General features: G+C 45.7%; 1 long non-coding RNA gene across 1 annotated transcript; it reads right to left on the bottom strand.

Annotated features, from left to right (window-relative positions):
- Window positions 1–482: 482 nt before the first annotated feature.
- Window positions 483–22514, bottom strand: LOC307135705. The gene is made up of 3 exons (XR_013817705.1): window positions 22328–22514; window positions 11224–11940; window positions 483–1925 (listed from the first exon to the last, which is right to left on the bottom strand). It is a non-coding gene; the product is annotated as an uncharacterized lncRNA (long non-coding RNA).
- Between the last annotated feature and the right edge of the window lie 673 nt (window positions 22515–23187).

Here is a 23187-nt window from a genome sequence, read left to right as displayed (position 1 = left end):
CGGCTATTATTTGAAGTTTTAAGGTATTTGTGTACCTGAAAATCTAGTTTAGACCTATATTAGCCTACATCATTTGTATGTTTGTTCTGCTGTATTGATTTGTGCTGTTGCTCGTAATTTGATTATTTGTTCTTATTTTATTAAGTTGGCTTGGAAGAGCCAACTTACTGAAATCCTAATAAACTTATTATTAAGTTGGCTTGGAAGAGCCAACTTACTGAAATCCTAATAAACTTATTATTAGTGGTGCTTGCGAAGCAAGGCATCACTATTACTATCTTACCTCAGAACGCTTTTTAGTGATGCCTTGCGCAGCAAGGCATCACCATCACTCTCAAACATACTTATTAGTGGGCCTTGCGAAGCAAGGCATCAATATTGTTATTCTCCATACTCATTAATATTCGTGGAGCTTATTTAGCAAGGCGTATATATACTATACACCCAGGAACGGTTTATTATTATTCTTTATTCTTATTATTCCGGACAACATTTTGGCGCGCTACTCCTCCCGCACCGTTTGTCACAGACCCATGAATGAGGTGTCAAAACGTGCGGCTTATTCGGGAATGGTGTGCTATATCTTTTCTAAGGGGTCGGGGGTGCGGTGTTCGCCCCAGGGGCGAAAAAGTAGCGAAAAAATTCCCATAGACTTAACATTGCTAAAATTTTTAACGAGTCATAACTCTGAGCGAGGATTTCGTAGAAACTCGTGTGTCACCACATTTGAAGAGGCTGACAGGCCCTGTAAGATGACACATCGCAATGGGGTGTAAGTTGTACCCCTGGGGCGCTAGAGCTCCCCAAATTTCCTCAAATTTCCCCATTGACTTATAATGGGGAGGGACGTCCCATAAAACTCATGTGTTTCTCTTACAATGGGAAATTGCATAGGGATTTTGTATTGACCATAGCTCTGGCTCACAGTGTCTCAGAGAAAAGGGGGTGGGCTCAATTTACTCAGACAGCCAATCACTATCTCAGGATGATTGTCAACCTATGAAGCCACGCCCTAGCAACCATTTAGAACTCCCTAGCAACTGATCCCATAGACTTCAATTGAAAGAGATCAAAGGGATATCTTTTGATAGAAGTGTCATAGAAACACGAGGGGGGTTTGTTTGACTCGGGGCATCAACAGCCAATCACAAGTCACCTTCAACACTTCCTAGCCACGCCCTAGCAACCATTATCAAGCAGCCTAGCAACCGTTAACCAAGACCGATATCTCTGCCTCAGAACATCATAGAGGCATGGGGGTTGGTTTATATAATTCATACTGACAAGCAGCCTTTGACATATTGTCATTGGATGCTGCCAAGCCCCTCCATAGCAACCAAACAGAGTACCCTAGCAACCGTTTACCAAGACCTATATCTCTGCTTCAGAAAATCATAGAGACATGGGGGTTGGTTTATATCATTCATACAGACAAGCAGTATCATCATTGGATGCTGCCAAGCCCCTCCATAGCAACCAAACAGAGTACCCTAGCAACCGTTTACCAAGACCTATATCTCTGCCTCAGAACATCATAGAGACATGGGGGTTGATTTATATCATTCATACAGACAAGCAGTATCATCATTGGATGCTGCCAAGCCCCCCTAGCAACCAAACAGAGTACCCTAGCAACCGTATACCAAGACCTATATCTCTGCTTCAGAACATTGTAGAGACATGGGGGTTGGTTTATATCATTCATACAGACAAGCAGTATCATCATTGGATGCTGCCAAGCCCCCCTAGCAACCAAACAGAGTACCCTAGCAACCATATACCAAGACCTATATCTCTGCTTCAGAACATCATAGAGACATGGGGGTTGGTTTATATCATTCATACAGACAAGCAGTATCATCATTGGATGCTGCCAAGCCCCCCTAGCAACCAAACAGAGTACCCTAGCAACCGTATACCAAGACCTATATCTCTGCTTCGGAACATCGTAGAGACATTTGGGTTGGTTTATATCATTCATACAGACAAGCAGTATCATCATTGGATGCTGCCAAGCCCCCCTAGCAACCAAACAGAGTACCCTAGCAACCGTATACCAAGACCTATATCTCTGCTTCGGAACATCGTAGAGACATGGGGGTTGGTTTATATCATTCATACAGACAAGCAGTATCATCATTGGATGCTGCCAAGCCCCCCTAGCAACCAAACAGAGTACCCTAGCAACCGTATACCAAGACCTATATCTCTGCTTCAGAACATCATAGAGGCATGGGGGTTGGTTTATATCATTCATACTGACAAGCAGTATCATCATTGGATGCTGCCAAACCCCCTTAGCAACCAAACAGAGTACCCTAGCAACCGTATACCAAGACCTATATCTCTGCTTCAGAACATCATAGAGGCATGGGGGTTGGTTTATATCATTCATACAGACAAGCAGTATCATCATTGTATGCTGCCAAACCCCTCCATAGCAACCAAACAGAGTACCCTAGCAACCGTTTACCAAGACCTATATCTCTGCCTCAGAACATCCTAGAGACATGGGGGTTGGTTTATATCATTCATACAGACAAGCAGTATCATCATTGGATGCTGCCAAGCCCCTCCATAGCAACCAAACAGAGTACCCTAGCAACCGTTTACAAGGACCTATATCTCTGCATCAGAACATCGTAGAGGCATGGGGGTTGGGTCTTTTCACTCAGACTGGCAAATAGTCTTTAAATGTCACCCCATAAATTGTATAGCCACTCCATAGCAACCATATAGAGTACCCTAGCAACCGTACAAACACATGAATAGGACATATCTCAGCTCCACAACATCGTATAGACTTGGGGGTGGCCTCTTTTGTTTCGGGTGAGAATCCAGTACACACAACATAGCATCCGAGAGGATTTTTTTGCCACGGCAAGCACCACTCACATTTTCTTCAGGAAATGTACATTCTAGTTAGTGGTGCTTGCGTAGCAAGGCATCACTATTACTATCTTGCCCCAGAACGGTTTTAGTGATGCCTTGCGAAGCAAGGCATCACCATCACTCTCAAACATACTTATTAGTGGGCCTTGCGAAGAAAGGCATCAATATTGTTATTCTCCATACTAATTAATATTCGTGGAGCTTGTTTAGCAAGGCGTATATATACTATGTAACCCAGGAACGGCTTATTAGTGGTGCTTGCGAAGCAAGGCATCACTATTACTATCTTGCCCCAGAACGCTTTTTAGTGATGCCTTGCGCAGCAAGGCATCACCATCACTCTCAAACATACTTATTAGTGGGCCTTGCGAAGCAAGGCATCAATATTGTTATTCTCCATACTTATTAATATTCGTGGAGCTTGTTTAGCAAGGCGTATATATACTATGTAACCCAGGATCGGTTTATTATTATTCTTTTTCCACACAACATTTTGACGCGCTACTCCTCCCGCACCGTTTGTCACACACCCATGAATGAGGCGTCAAAACGTGCGGCTTAATCGGGAATGGTGTGCTATATCTTTTCTAAGGGATCGGGGGTGCGATGTTCGCCCCAGGGGCGAAAAAGTAGCGAAAAAAATCGCATAGACTTAACATTGGGAAAAATTTTAACGAGTCATAACTCTGAGAGAGGATTTCGTAGAAACTCGTGTGTCACCACATTTGAAGAGGCTGGCAGGCCCTGTAAGATGACACATCGCAATGGGGTATAAGTTGTACCCCTGGGGCGCTACAGCTCCCCAAAATTCCTCAAATTTCCCCATTGACTTATAATGGGGAGGGACGTCCCATAAAACTCATGTGTTTCTCTTACTATGGGAAATTGCATAGGGATTTAGTATTGACCATAGCTCTGGCTCACAGTGTCTCAGAGACAAGGGGGTGGGCTCAATTTACTCAGACAGCCAATCACTATCTCAGGATGATTGTCAACCTATGAAGCCACGCCCTAGCAACCATTTAGAGCTCCCTAGCAACTGATCCCATAGACTTCCATTGAAAGAGATCAAAGGGATATCTTTGGATAGAAGTGTCAGAGAAACACGAGGGTGGGTTTATTTGACTCGGGGCATCAACAGCCAATCACAAATCACCGTCAACACTTCCTAGCCACGCCCTAGCAACCATTATCAAGCAGCCTAGCAACCGTTTACCAAGACCTATATCTCTGCTTCGGAACATCGTAGAGACATGGGGGTTGGTTTATATCATTCATACTGACAAGCAGTATCATCATTGGATGATACCAAGCCCCTCCATAGCAACCAAACAGAGTACCCTAGCAACCGTTTACCAAGACCTATATCTCTGCCTCAGAACATCATAGAGACATGGGGGTTGGTTTATATCATTCATACAGACAAGCAGTATCATCATTGGATGCTGCCAAGCCCCCCTAGCAACCAAACAGAGTACCCTAGCAACCGTATACAAAGACCTATATCTCTGCTTCAGAACATCATAGAGGCATGGGGGTTGGTTTATATCATTCATACAGACAAGCAGTATCATCATTGGATGCTGCCAAGCCCCCTTAGCAACCAAACAGAGTACCCTAGCAACCATATACCAAGACCTATATCTCTGCCTCAGAACATCATAGAGGCATGGGGGTTGGTTTATATCATTCATACAGACAAGCAGTATCATCATTGGATGCTGCCAAGCCCCTCCATAGCAACCAAACAGACTACCCTAGCAACCGTTTACCAAGACCTATATCTCTGCCTCAGAACATCATAGAGACATGGGGGTTGGTTTATATCATTCATACAGACAAGCAGTATCATCATTGGATGCTGCCAAGCCCCCCTAGCAACCAAACAGAGTACCCTAGCAACCGTGTACCAAGACCTATATCTCTGCTTCGGAACATCGTAGAGACATGGGGGTTGGTTTATATCATTCATACAGACAAGCAGTATCATCATTGTATGCTGCCAAGCCCCCCTAGCAACCAAACAGAGTACCCTAGCAACCGTTTACCAAGACCTATATCTCTGCCTCAGAACATCATAGAGACATGGGGGTTGGTTTATATCATTCATACAGACAAGCAGTATCATCATTGGATGCTGCCAAGCCCCCCTAGCAACAAAACAGAGTACCCTAGCAACCGTGTACCAAGACCTATATCTCTGCTTCGGAACATCGTAGAGACATGGGGGTTGGTTTATATCATTCATACAGACAAGCAGTATCATCATTGGATGCTGCCAAGCCCCCCTAGCAACCAAACAGAGTACCCTAGCAACCATATACCAAGACCTATATCTCTGCCTCAGAACATCATAGAGGCATGGGGGTTGGTTTATATCATTCATACAGACAAGCAGTATCATCATTGGATGCTGCCAAGCCCCCTTAGCAACCAAACCGAGTACCCTAGCAACCACATACCAAGACCTATATCTCTGCCTCAGAACATCATAGAGACATGGGGGTTGGTTTATATCATTCATACAGACAAGCAGTATCAGCATTGGATGCTGCCAAACCCCTCCATAGCAACCAAACAGAGTACCCTAGCAACCGTTTACAAGGACCTATATCTCTGCATCAGAACATCGCAGAGGCATGGGGGTTGGGTCTTTTGACTCAGACTGGCAAATAGTCTTTAAATGTCACCCCATAAATTGTATAGCCACTCCATAGCAACCATATAGAGTACCCTAGCAACCGTACAAACACATGAATAGGACATATCTCAGCTCCACAACATCGTATAGACTTGGGGGTGGCCTCTTTTGTTTCGGGTGAGAATCCAGTACACACAACATAGCATCCGAGAGGATTTTTTTGCCACGGCAAGCACCACTCACATTTTCTTCAGGAAATGTACATTCTAGTTATTCTTATTCTTTATTCTGGACACTTTTTCGGCGCGCTACTCCTCCCACAAATTTTGTCACAGACCCATGAATGAGGCGTCAAATCGACCGGCCTATACGGGAATGGTGTGCTATATCTTTTCTAAGAGGTCGGGGGTGCGATGTTCGCCCCAGGGGCGAAAAAGTAGCCGAAAAATCCCATTGACTTAACATTGCGACGAATTTTGACCCCTCGTAGCTCCGAGCGAGGATTTCGTAGAAACTCGTGACTTACCACATTTGAAGAGGCTGACAGGCCCAGTAAGATGACACATCGCAATGGGGTATAAGTTGTACCCCTGGGGTGCAGGAGCTGCCCAAAATTTGACCCCATTCATTGTCTATGGGGAGGATGTCCCGTTAAGCTCGTGTATCTCTTAGTATGGGAAATTGCATAGGGATTTTGTATTGACCATAGCTCTGGCACACAGTGTCTCAGAGACAAGGGGGTGGGCTCAATTTACTCAGACAGCCAATCACTATCTCAGGATGATTGTCAACCTATGAAGCCACCCCCTAGCAACCATTTAGAGCTCCCTAGCAACTGATCCCATAGACTTCCATTGAAAGAGATCAAAGGGATATCTTTGGATAGAAGTGTCATAGAAACACGAGGGTGGGTTTGTTTGACTCGGGGCATCAACAGCCAATCATAAATCACCATCAACACTTCCTAGCCACGCCCTAGCAACCATTATCAAGCAGCCTAGCAACCGTTTACCAAGACCTATATCTCTGCCTCAGAATATTATAGAGGCATGGGGGTTGGTTTATATCATTCATACTGACAAGCAGCCTTTAGAGTAATGTCATTGGATGCTGCCAAGCCTCTCCATAGCAACCAAACAGAGTAACCTAGCAACCGTTTAACAAAACCTATATCTCTGCCTCAGAACATCATAGAGACATGGGGGTTGGTTTATATCATTCATACTGACAAGCAGTATCATCATTGGCTGCTGCCAAGCCACTCCATAGCAACCAAACAGAGTACCCTAGCAACCGTTTACCAAGACCTATATCTCTGCATCAGAACATCATAGAGACATGGGGGTTGGGTCTTTTGGCTCATGCTAGCAAACTGGACTTTCAACATGCTACACATGCTAGCATTGAATAGCTACATGCTAATAATGATTAGCTAACAGCTAAATCAGGCTGAGAACATGCTAACAACTCTATAAAAACTCCATAGTAACCATTTGTGACAATTGACAAATGCCTAACAACAACATAGCAACCACCCACAATACCTTAGCAATGCCTAGCAACCGCCCAGAACACCTTAGCAACCGCCTAGCAACGCCCTAGCAACCACCAAAAATACCTTAGCAACCACCTAGCAACCGCCCAGAACACCTTAGCAACCGCCTAGCAACGCCCTAGCAACCACCCAGAATACCTTAGCAACCGCCTAGCAACACCATAGCAACCACCCAGAATACCATAGCAACCACCTAGCAACACCCTAGCAACCACTCAGAGTACCTTAGCAACCGCCTAGCAACGCCCTAGCAACCACCCAGAACACCCTAGCAACCGCCTAGCAACCACCCAAAATACCTTAGCAACCGCCTAGCAACGCCCTAGCAACCATCCAGAATACCTTAGCAACCGCCTAGCAACACCATAGCAACCACCCAGAATACCATAGCAACCACCTAGCAACACCCTAGCAACCACTCCGAGTACCTTAGCAACCGCCTAGCAACGCCCTAGCAACCACCCAGAACACCCTAGCAACCGCCTAGCAACCACCCAAAATACCTTAGCAACCGCCTAGCAACACCCTAGCAACCACCCAGAATACCTTAGCAACCGCCTAGCAACCGCCCAGAACACCTTAGCAACCGCCTAGCAACGCCCTAGCAACCACCCAGAATACCTTAGCAACCGCCTAGCAACACCATAGCAACCACCCAGAATACCATAGCAACCACCTAGCAACGCCCTAGCAACCACCCAGAATACCTTAGCAACCGCCTAGCAACACCATAGCAACCACACAGAATACCATAGCAACCACCTAGCAACACCCTAGCAACCACTCCGAATACCTTAGCAACCGCCTAGCAACGCCCTAGCAACCACCCAGAACACACTACCAACCGCCTAGCAACCACCCAAAATACCTTAGCAACCGCCTAGCAACGCCCTAGCAACCACCCAGAATACTTTAGCAACCACCTACCAACACCCTAGCAACCACTCCGAATACCTTAGCAACTGCCTAGCAACACCCTAACAACCACCCAGAACACCTTAGCAACCGCCTAGCAACGCCCTAGCAACCAAGAAGAATACCTTAGCAACCACCTAGCAATCACCCAGAACACAATAGCAACCGCCTAGCAACGCCCTAGCAACCACCCAGAACACCCTAGCAACCGCCTAGCAACACCCTAGCAACCACCCAGAAAACCTTAGCAACCGTTTACCAAGACATATATCTCTGCCTCAGAACATCATAGAGACATGGGGGTTGGTTTATATCATTCATACAGACAAGCAGTATCATCATTGGATGCTGCCAAGCCCCCCTAGCAACCAAACAGAGTACCCTAGCAACCGTATACCAAGACCTATATCTCTGCTTCGGAACATCGTAGAGACATGGGGGTTGGTTTATATCATTCATACAGACAAGCAGTATCATCATTGGATGCTGCCAAGCCCCCCTAGCAACCAAACAGAGTACCCTAGCAACCGTATACCAAGACCTATATCTCTGCATCAGAACATCATAGAGGCATGGGGGTTGGTTTATATCATTCATACAGACAAGCAGTATCATCATTCGATGCTGCCAAGCCCCCTTAGCAACCAAACAGAGTACCCTAGCAACCATATACCAAGACCTATATCTCTGCTTCAGAACATCATAGAGACATGGGGGTTGGTTTATATCATTCATACAGACAAGCAGTATCATCATTGGATGCTGCCAAGCCCCCTTAGCAACCAAACAGAGTACCCTAGCAACCATATACCAAGACCTATATCTCTGCCTCAGAACATCATAGAGACATGGGGGTTGGTTTATATCATTCATACAGACAAGCAGTATCATCATTGGATGCTGCCAAGCCCCCCTAGCAACCAAACAGAGTACCCTAGCAACCGTATACCAAGACCTATATCTCTGCTTCAGAACATCATAGAGGCATGGGGGTTGGTTTATATCATTCATACAGACAAACAGTATCATCATTGGATGCTGCCAAACCCCTCCATAGCAACCAAACAGAGTACCCTAGCAACCGTATACCAAGACCTATATCTCTGCTTCAGAACATCATAGAGGCATGGGGGTTGGTTTATATCATTCATACAGACAAGCAGTATCATCATTGGATGCTGCCAAGCCCCTCCATAGCAACCAAACAGAGTACCCTAGCAACCGTTTACAAGGACCTATATCTCTGCATCAGAACATCGTAGAGGCATGGGGGTTGGGTCTTTTGACTCAGACTGGCAAATAGTCTTTAAATGTCACCCCATAAATTGTATAGCCACTCCATAGCAACCATATAGAGTACCCAAGCAACCGTACAAACACATGAATAGGACATATCTCAGCTCCACAACATCCTACAGACTTGGGGGTGGCCTCTTTTGTTTCGGGTGAGAATCCAGTACACACAACATAGCATCCGAGAGGATTTTTTTGCCACGGCAAGCACCACTCACATTTTCTTCAGGAAATGTACATTCTAGTTAGTGGTGCTTGCGTAGCAAGGCATCACTATTACTATCTAGCCCCAGAACGAGTTTTAGTGATGCCTTGCGCAGCAAGGCATCACCATCACTCTCAAACATACCTATTAGTGTTGCTTGTGAAGCAATGCATCAATATTGTTATTCTCCATACTTATTAATATTAGTGGGGCTTGCGTAGCAAGCCCTAAATATTAATATCTCACCCCATATCGGTTTATTTTTATTATTCTTATTCCGGACAACATTTTGTCCCGCTACTCCTCCCACATTTTTCGTCACAGACCCATGAATGAGGTGTCAAAACGTGCGGCCTATTCGGGAATGGTGTGCTATATCTTTTCTAAGGGGTCGGGGGTGCGGTGTTCGCCCCAGGGGCGAAAAAGTAGCGAAAAAAATCCCATAGACTTAACATTGGGAAAAATGTAAAAAACATTTAACAAGTCATAACTCTAAGCGAGGATTTCGTAGAAACTTGTGTGTCACCACATTTGAAGAGGCTGACAGGCCCTTTAAGATGACACATCGCAATGGGGTGTGAGTTGTACCCCTGGGGTGCAGGAGCTGCCTAAATTTGCCCCATTGACTTACTATGGGGAGGGACGTCCCATAAAACTCATGTGTTTCTCTTACTATGGGAAATTGCATAGGGATTTTGAATTGACCATAGCTCTGGCTCACAGTGTCTCAGAGACAAGGGGGTGGGCTCAATTTACTCAGACAGCCAATCACTATCTCAGGATGATTGTCAACCTATGAAGCCACGCCCTAGCAACCATTTAGAGCTCCCTAGCAACTGATCCCATAGACTACCATTGAAAGAGATCAAAGGGATATCTTTGGATAGAAGTGACATAGAAACACGAGGGTGGGTTTGTTTGACTCTGGGCATCAACAGCCAATCATAAATCACCGTCAACACTTCCTAGCCACGCCCTAGCAACCATTATCAAGCAGCCTAGCAACCGTTTTACAAGACCTATATCTCTGCCTCAGAACATCATAGAAGCATGGGGGTTGGTTTATATCATTCATACTGACAAGCAGCCTTTGGAGTATCATCATTGGATGCTGCCAAGCCACTCCATAGCAACCAAACAGAGTACCCTAGCAACCGTATAACAAGACCTATATCTCTGCATCAGAACATCGTAGAGACATGGGGGTTGGTTTATATCATTCATACTGACAAGCAGTATCATAATTGAATGTTGCCAAAACATTCCATAGCAACCAACCAGAGTTCCCTAGCAACCGTTTACCAAGACCTATATCTCTGCATCAGAACATCGTACAGACATGGGGGTTGGTTTATATCATTCATACTGACAAGCAGTATCATCATTGGATGCTGCCAAGCCCCCTTAGCAACCAAACAGAGTACCCTAGCAACCATATACCAAGACCTATATCTCTGCTTCAGAACATCATAGAGACATGGGGGCTGGTTTATATCATTCATACAGACAAGCAGTATCATCATTGGATGCTGCCAAGCCCCCTTAGCAACCAAACAGAGTACCCTAGCAACCATATACCAAGACCTATATCTCTATCTCAGAACATCATAGAGACATGGGGGTTGGTTTATATCATTCATACAGACAAGCAGTATCATCATTGGATGCTGCCAAGCCCCCCTAGCAACCAAAAAGAGTACCCTAGCAACCGTGTACCAAGACCTATATCTCTGCTTCGGAACATCGTAGAGACATGGGGGTTGGTTTATATCATTCATACAGACAAGCAGTATCATCATTCGATGCTGCCAAGCCCCCCTAGCAACCAAACAGAGTACCCTAGCAACCGTATACCAAGACCTATATCTCTGCTTCAGAACATCATAGAGGCATGGGGGTTGGTTTATATCATTCATACAGACAAGCAGTATCATCATTGGATGCTGCCAAACCCCTCCATAGCAACCAAACAGAGTACCCTAGCAACCGTTTACCAAGACCTATATCTCTGCCTCAGAACATCCTAGAGACATGGGGGTTGGTTTATATCATTCATACAGACAAGCAGTATCATCATTGGATGCTGCCAAGCCCCTCCATAGCAACCAAACAGAGTACCCTAGCAACCGTTTACAAGGACCTATATCTCTGCATCAGAACATCGTAGAGGCATGGGGGTTGGGTCTTTTGACTCAGTCTGGCAAATAGTCTTTAAATGTCACCCCATAAATTGTATAGCCACTCCATAGCAACCATATAGAGTACCCTAGCAACCGTACAAACACATGAATAGGACATATCTCAGCTCCACAACATCGTACAGACTTGGGGGTGGCCTCTTTGGTTTCGGGTGAGAATCCAGTACACACAACATAGCATCCGAGAGGATTTTTTTGCCACGGCAAGCACCACTCACATTTTCTTCAGGAAATGTACATTCTAGTTAGTGGTGCTTGCGTAGCAAGGCATCACTATTACTATCTTGCCCCAGAACGGTTTTAGTGATGCCTTGCGCAGCAAGGCATCACCATCACTCTCAAACATACTTATTAGTGGGCCTTGCGAAGCAAGGCATCAAAATTGTTATTCTCCATACTAATTAATATTCGTGGAGCTTGTTTAGCAAGGCGTATATATACTATGTAACCCAGGAATGGCTTATTATTATTCTTCTTCTTCTGGACACTTTTTCGGCGCGCTTCTCCTCCCACAAATTTTGTCACAGACCCATGAATGACGCGTCAAATCGACCGGCCTATACGGGAATGGTGTGCTATATCTTTTCTAAGGGATCGGGGGTGCGATGTTCGCCCCAGGGGCGTAAAAGTAACCGAAAAGTCAATGGGATTTAACATTGCGGAGACTTTGACCCCTCATAGCTCTGAGCGAGGATTTCGGAGAAACTCGTGTGTCACCACATCTGAAGAGGCTGGCAGGCCCTGTAAGATGACACATCGCAATGGGGTATAAGTTGTACCCCTGGGGCGCTAGAGCTCCCCAAATTTCCTCAAATTTCCCCATTGACTTATAATGGGGAGGGACGTCCCATTAAACGCATGTGTTTCTCTTACAATGGGAAATTGCATAGGGATTTTGTATTGACCATAGCTCTGGCACACAGTGTCTCAGAGACAAGGGGGTGGGCTCAATTTACTCAGACAGCCAATCACTATCTCAGGATTATTGTCAACATATGAAGCCACGCCCTAGCAACCATTTAGAGCTCCCTAGCAACTGATCCCATAGACTTCCATTGAAAGAGATCAAAGGGATATCTTTGGATAGAAGTGTCATAGAAACACGAGGGTGGGTTTGTTTGACTCGGTGCATCAACAGCCAATCACAAATCACCTTCAACACTTCCTAGCCACGCCCTAGCAACCATTATCAAGCAGCCTAGCAACCATTTACCAAGACCTATATCTCTGCCTCAGAACATTATAGAGGCATGGGGGTTGGTTTATATCATTCATACTGACAAGCAGCCTTTGGAGTATCATCATTGGATGCTGCCAAGCCACGCCATAGCAACCAAACAGAGTACCCTAGCAACCGTTTACCAAGATCTATATCTCTGCATCAGAACATCATACAGACATGGGGGTTGGTTTATATCATTCATACTGACAAGCAGTATCCATTGGATGCTGCCAAGCCACTCCATAGCAACCAAACAGAGTACCCTAGCAACCGTTTACCAAGACCTATATCTCTGCATCAGAACATCATAGAGACATGGGGGTTGGGTCTTTTGGCTCATGCTAGCAAACTGGACTTTCAACATGCTACACATGCTAGCAGTGAATAGCTACATGCTAATAATGATTAGCTAACTGCTAAATCAGGCTGAGAACATGCTAACAACTCTATAAAAACTCCATAGTAACCATTTGTGACAATTGACAACTGCCTAACAACAACATAGCAACCACCCACAATACCTTAGCAATGCCTAGCAACTGCCCAGAACACCTTAGCAACCGCCTAGCAACCGCCCAGAACACCTTAGCAACCGCCTAGCAACGCCATAGCAACCACCTAGAATACCTTAGCAACCGCCTAGCAACAGCATAGCAACCATCCAGAATACCATAGCAACCACCTAACAACACCCTAGCAACCACTCCGAGTACCTTAGCAACCGCCTAGCAACGCCCTAGCAACCACCCAGAATACCTTAGCAACCGCCTAGCAACGCCCTAGCAACCACCCAGAATACCTTAGCAACCGCCTAGTAACCGCCCAGAACACCTTAGCAACCGCCTAGCAACGCCCTAGCAACCACCCAGAATACCTTAGCAACCGCCTAGCAACGCCCTAGCAACCACCCAAAATACCTTAGCAACCACCTAGCAACAGCCCAGAACACCTTAGCAACCGCGTAGCAACGCCCTAGCAACCACCCAGAATACCTTAGCAACCGCCTAGCAACACCATAGCAACCACCCAGAATACCATAGCAACCACCTAGCAACACCCTAGCAACCACTCCGAGTACCTTAGCAACCGCCAAGCAACGCCCTAGCAACCACCCAGAACACCCTAGCAACCGCCTAGCAACCACCCAAAATACCTTAGCAACCGCCTAGCAACGCCCTAGCAACCACCCAGAATACCTTAGCAACCGCCTAGCAACACCATAGCAACCACCCAGAATACCATAGCAACCACCTAGCAACACCCTAGCAACCATTCCGAGTACCTTAGCAACCGCCTAGCAACGCCCTAGCAACCACCCAGAATACCATAGCAACCACCTAGCAACACCCTAGCAACCACTCCGAATACCTTAGCAACCGCCTAGCAACGCCCTAGCAACCACCCAGAACACCCTAGCAACCGCCTAGCAACCACCCAAAATACCTTAGCAACCGCCTAGCAACGCCCTAGCAACCACCCAGAATACCTTGGCAACCACCTAGCAACACCCTAGCAACCACTCCGAATACCTTAGCAACTGCCTAGCAACACCCTAACAACCACCCAGAACACCTTAGCAACCGCCTAGCAACGCCCTAGCAACCAACAAGAATACCTTAGCAACCACCTAGCAATCACCCAGTACACAATAGCAACCGCCTAGCAACGCCCAAGCAACCACCCAGAACACCCTAGCAACCGCCTAGCAACACCCTAGCAACCACCCAGAAAACCTTAGCAACCGTTTACCAAGACCTATATCTCTGCCTCAGAACATCATAGAGACATGGGGGTTGGTTTATATCATTCATACTGACAAGCAGTATAATCATTGGATGCTGCCATGCCACTCCATAGCAACCAAACAGAGTACCCTAGCAACCGTATACCAACACCTATATCTCTGCATCAGAACATGATAGAGACATGGGGGTTGGTTTATATCATTCATACTGACAAGCAGTATCATCATTGGATGCTACAAAGCCAATCCATAGCAACCAAACAGAGTACCCTAGCAACCTTTTACCAAGACCTATATCTCTGCCTCAGAACATCGTACAGACATGGGGGTTGACTTTTTAGCATCCCAGTAGCATCCGGGTGGCGAGTTTTTATATCATTCATACTGACAAGCAGTATCATCATTGGATGCTGCCAAGCCACTCCATAGCAACCAAACAGAGTACCCTAGCAACCGTATAACAAGACCTATATCTCTGCATCAGAACATCGTAGAGACATGGGGGTTGGTTTATATCATTCATACTGACAAGCAGTATCACCATTGAATTTTGCCAAAACACTCCATAGCAACCAAACAGAGTTCCCTAGCAACCGTTTACCAAGACCTATATCTCTGCATCACAATATCATACAGACATGGGGGTTGGTTTATATCATTCATACTGACAAGCAGTATCATCATTGAATGTTGCCAAAACACTCCATAGCAACCAAACAGAGTACCCTAGCAACCATATACCAAGACCTATATCTCTGCCTCAGAACATCATAGATACATGGGGGTTGGTTTATATCATTCATACAGACAAGCAGTATCATCATTGGATGCTGCCAAGCCCCCTAGCAACCAAACAGAGTACCCTAGCAACCGTATACCAAGACCTATATCTCTGCTTCGGAACATCGTAGAGACATGGGGGTTGGTTTATATCATTCATACAGACAAGCAGTATCATCATTGGATGCTGCCAAGCCCCCCTAGCAACCAAACAGAGTACCCTAGCAACCGTATACCAACACCTATATCTCTGCTTCAGAACATCATAGAGACATGGGGGTTGGTTTATATCATTCATACAGACAAGCACTATCATCATTGGATGCTGCCAAGCCCCTCCATAGCAACCAAACAGAGTACCCTAGCAACCGTTTACAAGGACCTATATCTCTGCATCAGAACATCGTAGAGGCATGGGGGTTGGGTCTTTTGACTCAGACTGGCAAATAGTCTTTAAATGTCACCCCATAAATTGTATAGCCACTCCATAGCAACCTTATAGAGTACCCTGGCAACCGTACAAACACATGAATAGGACATATCTCAGCTCCACAACATCGTATAGACTTGGGGGTGGCCTCTTTTGTTTCGGGTGAGAATCCAGTACACACAACATAGCATCCGAGAGGATTTTTTTGCCACGGCAAGCACCACTCACATTTTCTTCAGGAAATGTACATTCTAGTGTTGTGATTACTATTCACCTTGACGAAACTTTGGCTTGCTACTCCTCCGGCACCGTTTGTTGTAGACCCATGAATGAGAAGTTAAATCGTGCGACTTATTGAGGAGAGGTGTGCTATATCTCTTCTAAGCGATCGGGTGTATGATGTTAGTTTTCGGCGGGAAAAAAATCGTCCCAATCAAGTCCCCATTGACTTAACATGGAGAAGAGGTTTATGTGATCATATCTCCGCATCAGAACATCACAGAGACTTGGGGCTGGTCTCATTTGAATCGGCCTATCAAGCAGCTAATAACTACTGACATTCAAACTTCATAGCCACGCCCTAGCAACCAGCTACAGCACCCTAGCAACCATATATCAACATTAACAAGCCATATCTCAGCCCCAGAACATCGTACAAACATGAGGGTGGTCTCTTTTGACTCAGACTGGCCAATATTCTTTAAATATCAAACCATAAACTGTATAGCCACACCCTAGTAACCATTTACAGTACCCTAGTAACCGTACAAACACATGAATAAGCCATATCTCAGCCCCAGAACATCCTACAGACATGTTGCTTGGCTTTTTTGCATTATCCGGGTGGCGAATTTTGCCACGGCAAGCACCACTCACATTTTCTTCAGGAAATGTACATTCTAGTTAGTGGTGCTTGCGTAGCAAGGCATCACTATTACTATCTAGCCCCAGAACGAGTTTTAGTGATGCCTTGCGCAGCAAGGCATCACCATCACTCTCAAACATACCTATTAGTGTTGCTTGTGAAGCAATGCATCAATATTGTTATTCTCCATACTTATTAATATTAGTGGGGCTTGCGTAGCAAGCCCTAAATATTAATATCTCACCCCATATCGGTTTATTTTTATTATTCTTATTCCGGACAACATTTTGTCCCGCTACTCCTCCCACATTTTTCGTCACAGACCCATGAATGAGGTGTCAAAACGTGCGGCCTATTCGGGAATGGTGTGCTATATCTTTTCTAAGGGGTCGGGGGTGCGGTGTTCGCCCCAGGGGCGAAAAAGTAGCGAAAAAAATCCCATAGACTTAACATTGGGAAAAATGTAAAAAACATTTAACAAGTCATAACTCTAAGCGAGGATTTCGTAGAAACTTGTGTGTCACCACATTTGAAGAGGCTGACAGGCCCTTTAAGATGACACATCGCAATGGGGTGTGAGTTGTACCCCTGGGGTGCAGAGCTGCCTAAATTTGCCCCATTGACTTACTATGGGGAGGGACGTCCCATAAAACTCATGTGTTTCTCTTACTATGGGAAATTGCATAGGGATTTTGAATTGACCATAGCTCTGGCTCACAGTGTCTCAGAGACAAGGGGGTGGGCTCAATTTACTCAGACAGCCAATCACTATCTCAGGATGATTGTCAACCTATGAAGCCACGCCCTAGCAACCATTTAGAGCTCCCTAGCAACTGATCCCATAGACTACCATTGAAAGAGATCAAAGGGATATCTTTGGATAGAAGTGACATAGAAACACGAGGGTGGGTTTGTTTGACTCTGGGCATCAACAGCCAATCATAAATCACCGTCAACACTTCCTAGCCACGCCCTAGCAACCATTATCAAGCAGCCTAGCAACCGTTTTACAAGACCTATATCTCTGCCTCAGAACATCATAGAAGCATGGGGGTTGGTTTATATCATTCATACTGACAAGCAGCCTTTGGAGTATCATCATTGGATGCTGCCAAGCCACTCCATAGCAACCAAACAGAGTACCCTAGCAACCGTATAACAAGACCTATATCTCTGCATCAGAACATCGTAGAGACATGGGGGTTGGTTTATATCATTCATACTGACAAGCAGTATCATAATTGAATGTTGCCAAAACATTCCATAGCAACCAACCAGAGTTCCCTAGCAACCGTTTACCAAGACCTATATCTCTGCATCAGAACATCGTACAGACATGGGGGTTGGTTTATATCATTCATACTGACAAGCAGTATCATCATTGGATGCTGCCAAGCCCCCTTAGCAACCAAACAGAGTACCCTAGCAACCATATACCAAGACCTATATCTCTGCTTCAGAACATCATAGAGACATGGGGGCTGGTTTATATCATTCATACAGACAAGCAGTATCATCATTGGATGCTGCCAAGCCCCCTTAGCAACCAAACAGAGTACCCTAGCAACCATATACCAAGACCTATATCTCTATCTCAGAACATCATAGAGACATGGGGGTTGGTTTATATCATTCATACAGACAAGCAGTATCATCATTGGATGCTGCCAAGCCCCCCTAGCAACCAAAAAGAGTACCCTAGCAACCGTGTACCAAGACCTATATCTCTGCTTCGGAACATCGTAGAGACATGGGGGTTGGTTTATATCATTCATACAGACAAGCAGTATCATCATTCGATGCTGCCAAGCCCCCCTAGCAACCAAACAGAGTACCCTAGCAACCGTATACCAAGACCTATATCTCTGCTTCAGAACATCATAGAGGCATGGGGGTTGGTTTATATCATTCATACAGACAAGCAGTATCATCATTGGATGCTGCCAAACCCCTCCATAGCAACCAAACAGAGTACCCTAGCAACCGTTTACCAAGACCTATATCTCTGCCTCAGAACATCCTAGAGACATGGGGGTTGGTTTATATCATTCATACAGACAAGCAGTATCATCATTGGATGCTGCCAAGCCCCTCCATAGCAACCAAACAGAGTACCCTAGCAACCGTTTACAAGGACCTATATCTCTGCATCAGAACATCGTAGAGGCATGGGGGTTGGGTCTTTTGACTCAGTCTGGCAAATAGTCTTTAAATGTCACCCCATAAATTGTATAGCCACTCCATAGCAACCATATAGAGTACCCTAGCAACCGTACAAACACATGAATAGGACATATCTCAGCTCCACAACATCGTACAGACTTGGGGGTGGCCTCTTTGGTTTCGGGTGAGAATCCAGTACACACAACATAGCATCCGAGAGGATTTTTTTGCCACGGCAAGCACCACTCACATTTTCTTCAGGAAATGTACATTCTAGTTATAATACTTATTATTCTTCTGGACGCTTTTTCGGCGCGCTTCTCCTCCCACAAATTTTGTCACAGACCCATGAATGAGGCGTCAAATCGACCGCCTTATACGGGAATGGTGTGCTATATCTTTTCTAAGGGATCGGGGGTGCGATGTTCGCCCCAGGGGCGAAAAAGTCGCCGAAAAGTCAATGGGATTTAACATTGCGGAAACTTTGACCCCTCATAGCTCCGAGCGAGGATTTCGGAGAAACTCGTGGTTCACCACATTTGAAGAGGCTGACAGGCCCTGTAAGATGACACATCTCAATGGGGTGTGAGTTGTACCCCTGGGGCGCTAGAGCTCCCCAAATTTCCTCAAATTTCCCCATTGACTTATAATGGGGAGGGACGTCCCATAAAACTCATGTGTTTCTCTTACAATGGGAAATTGCATAGGGATTTTGTATTGACCACAGCTCTGGCTCACAGTGTCTCAGAGACAAGGGGGTGGGCTCAATTTACTCAGACAGCCAATCACTATCTCAGGATGATTGTCAACCTATGAAGCCACGCCCTAGCAACCATTTAGAGCTCCCTAGCAACTGATCCCATAGACTTCCATTGAAAGAGATCAAAGGGATATCTTTGGATAGAAGTGTCATAGAAACACGAGGGTGGGTTTGTTTGACTCGGGGCATCAACAGCCAATCACAAATCACCTTCAACACTTCCTAGCCACGCCCTAGCAACCATTATCAAGCAGCCTAGCAACCGTTTACCAAGACCTATATCTCTGCCTCAGAACATTATAGAGGCATGGGGGTTGGTTTATATCGTTCATACTGACAAGCAGCCTTTAGAGTAATGTCATTGGATGCTGCCAAGCCCCTCCATAGCAACCAAACAGAGTAACCTAGCAACCGTTTAACAAAACCTATATCTCTGCCTCAGAACATCATAGAGACATGGGGGTTGGTTTATATCATTCATACTGACAAGCAGTATCATCATTGGCTGCTGCCAAGCCACTCCATAGCAACCAAACAGAGTACCCTAGCAACCGTTTACCAAGACCTATATCTCTGCATCAGAACATCATAGAAACATGGGGGTTGGGTCTTTTGGCTCATGCTACCAAACTGGACTTTCAACATGCTACACATGCTAGCAGTGAATAGCTACATGCTAATAATGATTAGCTAACAGCTAAATCAGGCTGAGAACATGCTAACAACTCTATAAAAACTCCATAGTAACCATTTGTGACAATTGACAACTGCCTAACAACAACATAGCACCCACCCACAATACCTTAGCAATGCCTAGCAACCACCCAGAAGACCTTAGCAACCGCCTAGCAACGCCCTAGCAACCACCCAGAATACCTTAGCAACCGCCTAGCAACCGCCCAGAACACCTTAGCAACCGCCTAGCAACACCATAGCAACCACTCCGAATACCTTAGCAACCACCTAGCAACGCCCTAGCAACCACCCAGAATACCTTAGCAACCGCCTAGCAACGCCCTAGCAACCACCCAGAATACCGTAGCAACCGCCTAGCAACACCATAGCAACCACCCAGAATACCTTAGCAACCACCTAGCAACACCCTAGCAACTACTCCGAATACCTTAGCAACCGCCTAGCAACGCCCTAGCAACCACCTAGAACACCCTAGCAACCGCCTAGCAACCGCCCAGAACACCTTAGCAACCGCCTAGCAACGCACTAGCAACCACCCAGAATACCTTAGCAACCGCCTAGCAACACCATAGCAACCACCCAGAATACCTTAGCAACCACCTAGCAACACCCTAGCAACCACTCCGAATACCTTAGCAACCGCCTAGCAACGCCCTAGCAACCACCCAGAATACCTTAGCAACCGCCTAGCAACACCATAGCAACCACCCAGAATACCTTAGCAACCACCTAGCAACCACTCCGAATACCTTAGCAACCACCTAGCAACGCCCTAGCAACCACCCAGAATACCTTAGCAACCGCCTAGCAACGCCCTAGCAACCACCCAGAATACCTTAGCAACCGCCTAGCAACACCATAGCAACCACCCAGAATACCTTAGCAACCACCTAGCAACACCCTAGCAACCACTCCGAATACCTTAGCAACCGCCTAGCAACGCCCTAGCAACCACCCAGAACACCATAGCAACCGCCTAGCAACCGACCAGAACACCTTAGCAACCGCCTAGCAACGCCCTAGCAACCACCCAGAATACCTTAGCAACCGCCCACAACACCTTAGCAAACGCCTAGCAACGCCCTAGCAACCACCCAGAATACCTTAACAACCACCTAGCAACACCCTAGCAACCACCCAGAATACCTTAGCAACCGCCTAGCAACCGCCCAGAACACCTTAGCAACCGCCTAGAAACGCCCTAGCAACCACCCAGAACACCTTAGCAACCGCCTAGCAACACCCTAGCAACCACCCAGAATACCTTAGCAAACGTTTACCAAGACCTATATCTCTACCTCAGAACATCATAGAGACATGGGGATTGGTTTATATCATTCATACTGACAAGCAGTATCATCATTGGATGCTGCCAAGCCCCTCCATAGCAACCAAACAGAGTAACCTAGCAACTGTTTACCAACACCTATATCTCTGCCTCAGAACATCATAGAGGCATGGGGGTTGGTTTATATCATTCATACTGACAAGCAGCCTTTGTAGTATAATCATTGGATGCTGCCAAGCCACTCCATAGCAACCAAACAGAGTACCTTAGCAACCGTTTACCAAGACCTATATCTCTGCCTCAGAACATCATACAGACATGGGGGTTGGTTTATATCATTCATACTGACAAGCAGTATCATCATTGGATGCTGCCATGCCACTCCATAGCAACCAAAAAGACTACCCTAGCAACCGTTTACCAAGACTTATATCTCAGCCTCAGAACAACATAGAGACATGGGGGTAGGTTTATATCATTCATTATGACAAGCAGTATCATCATTGGATGCTGCCATGCCACTCCATAGCAACCAAACAGAGTACCCTAGCAACCGTTTACCCAGACCTATATCTCAGCCCCAGAACATCCTACAGACATGTTGCTTGGCTTTTTTGCATTATCCGGGTGGCGAATTTTGCCACGGCAAGCACCACTCACATTTTCTTCAGGAAATGTACATTCTAGTGTTGTGATTACTATTCACCTTGACGAAACTTTGGCGTGCTACTCCTCCGGCACCGTTTGTCGTAGACCCATGAATGAGGTGTCAAATCGTGCGACTTTTTGAGGAGAGGTGTGCTATATCTCTTCTAAGCGATCGGGTGTATGATGTTATTTTTCGGCGGGAAAAAAATCGTCCCAATCAAGTCCCCATTGACTTAACATGGAGAAGAGGTTTATGTGATCATATCTCCGCCTCAGAACATCACATAGACTTGGGGCTGGTCTCATTTGAATCGGCCTATCAAGCAGCTAATAACTAGTGACATTCAAACTTCATAGCCACGCCCTAGCAACCAGCTACAGCACCCTAGCAACCATATATCAACATTAACAATCCATATCTCAGCCCCAGAACATCGTACAGACATGAGGGTGGTCTCTTTTGACTCAGACTGGCCATTATTCTTTAAATATAAAACCATAAACTGTATAGCCACACCCTAGTAACCATTTACAGTACCCTAGTAACCGTACAAACACATGAATAAGCCATATCTCAGCCCCAGAACATCCTACAGACATGTTGCTTGGCTTTTTTGCATTATCCGAGAGGATTTTTTTGCCACTGCAAGCACCACTCACATTTTCTTCAGGAAATGTACATTCTAGTTAGTGGTGCTTGCGTAGCAAGGCATCACTATTACTATCTTGCCCCAGAACGGTTTTAGTGATGCCTTGCGAAGCAAGGCATCACCATCACTCTCAAACATACTTATTAGTGTGCCTTGCGAAGCAAGGCATCAATATTGTCATTCTCCATACTTATTAATATTCGTGGAGCTTGTTTAGCAAGGCGTATATATACTATGTAACC

This window comes from Gobio gobio, assembly GCF_949357685.1.
Source record: "Gobio gobio genome assembly, chromosome: 1".
In the NCBI taxonomy this organism is placed as follows: Eukaryota; Metazoa; Chordata; class Actinopteri; order Cypriniformes; family Gobionidae; genus Gobio; species Gobio gobio.
Note: the sequence above shows the minus strand (reverse complement) of the source record. Positions and strands in the feature narration are given on the sequence as shown.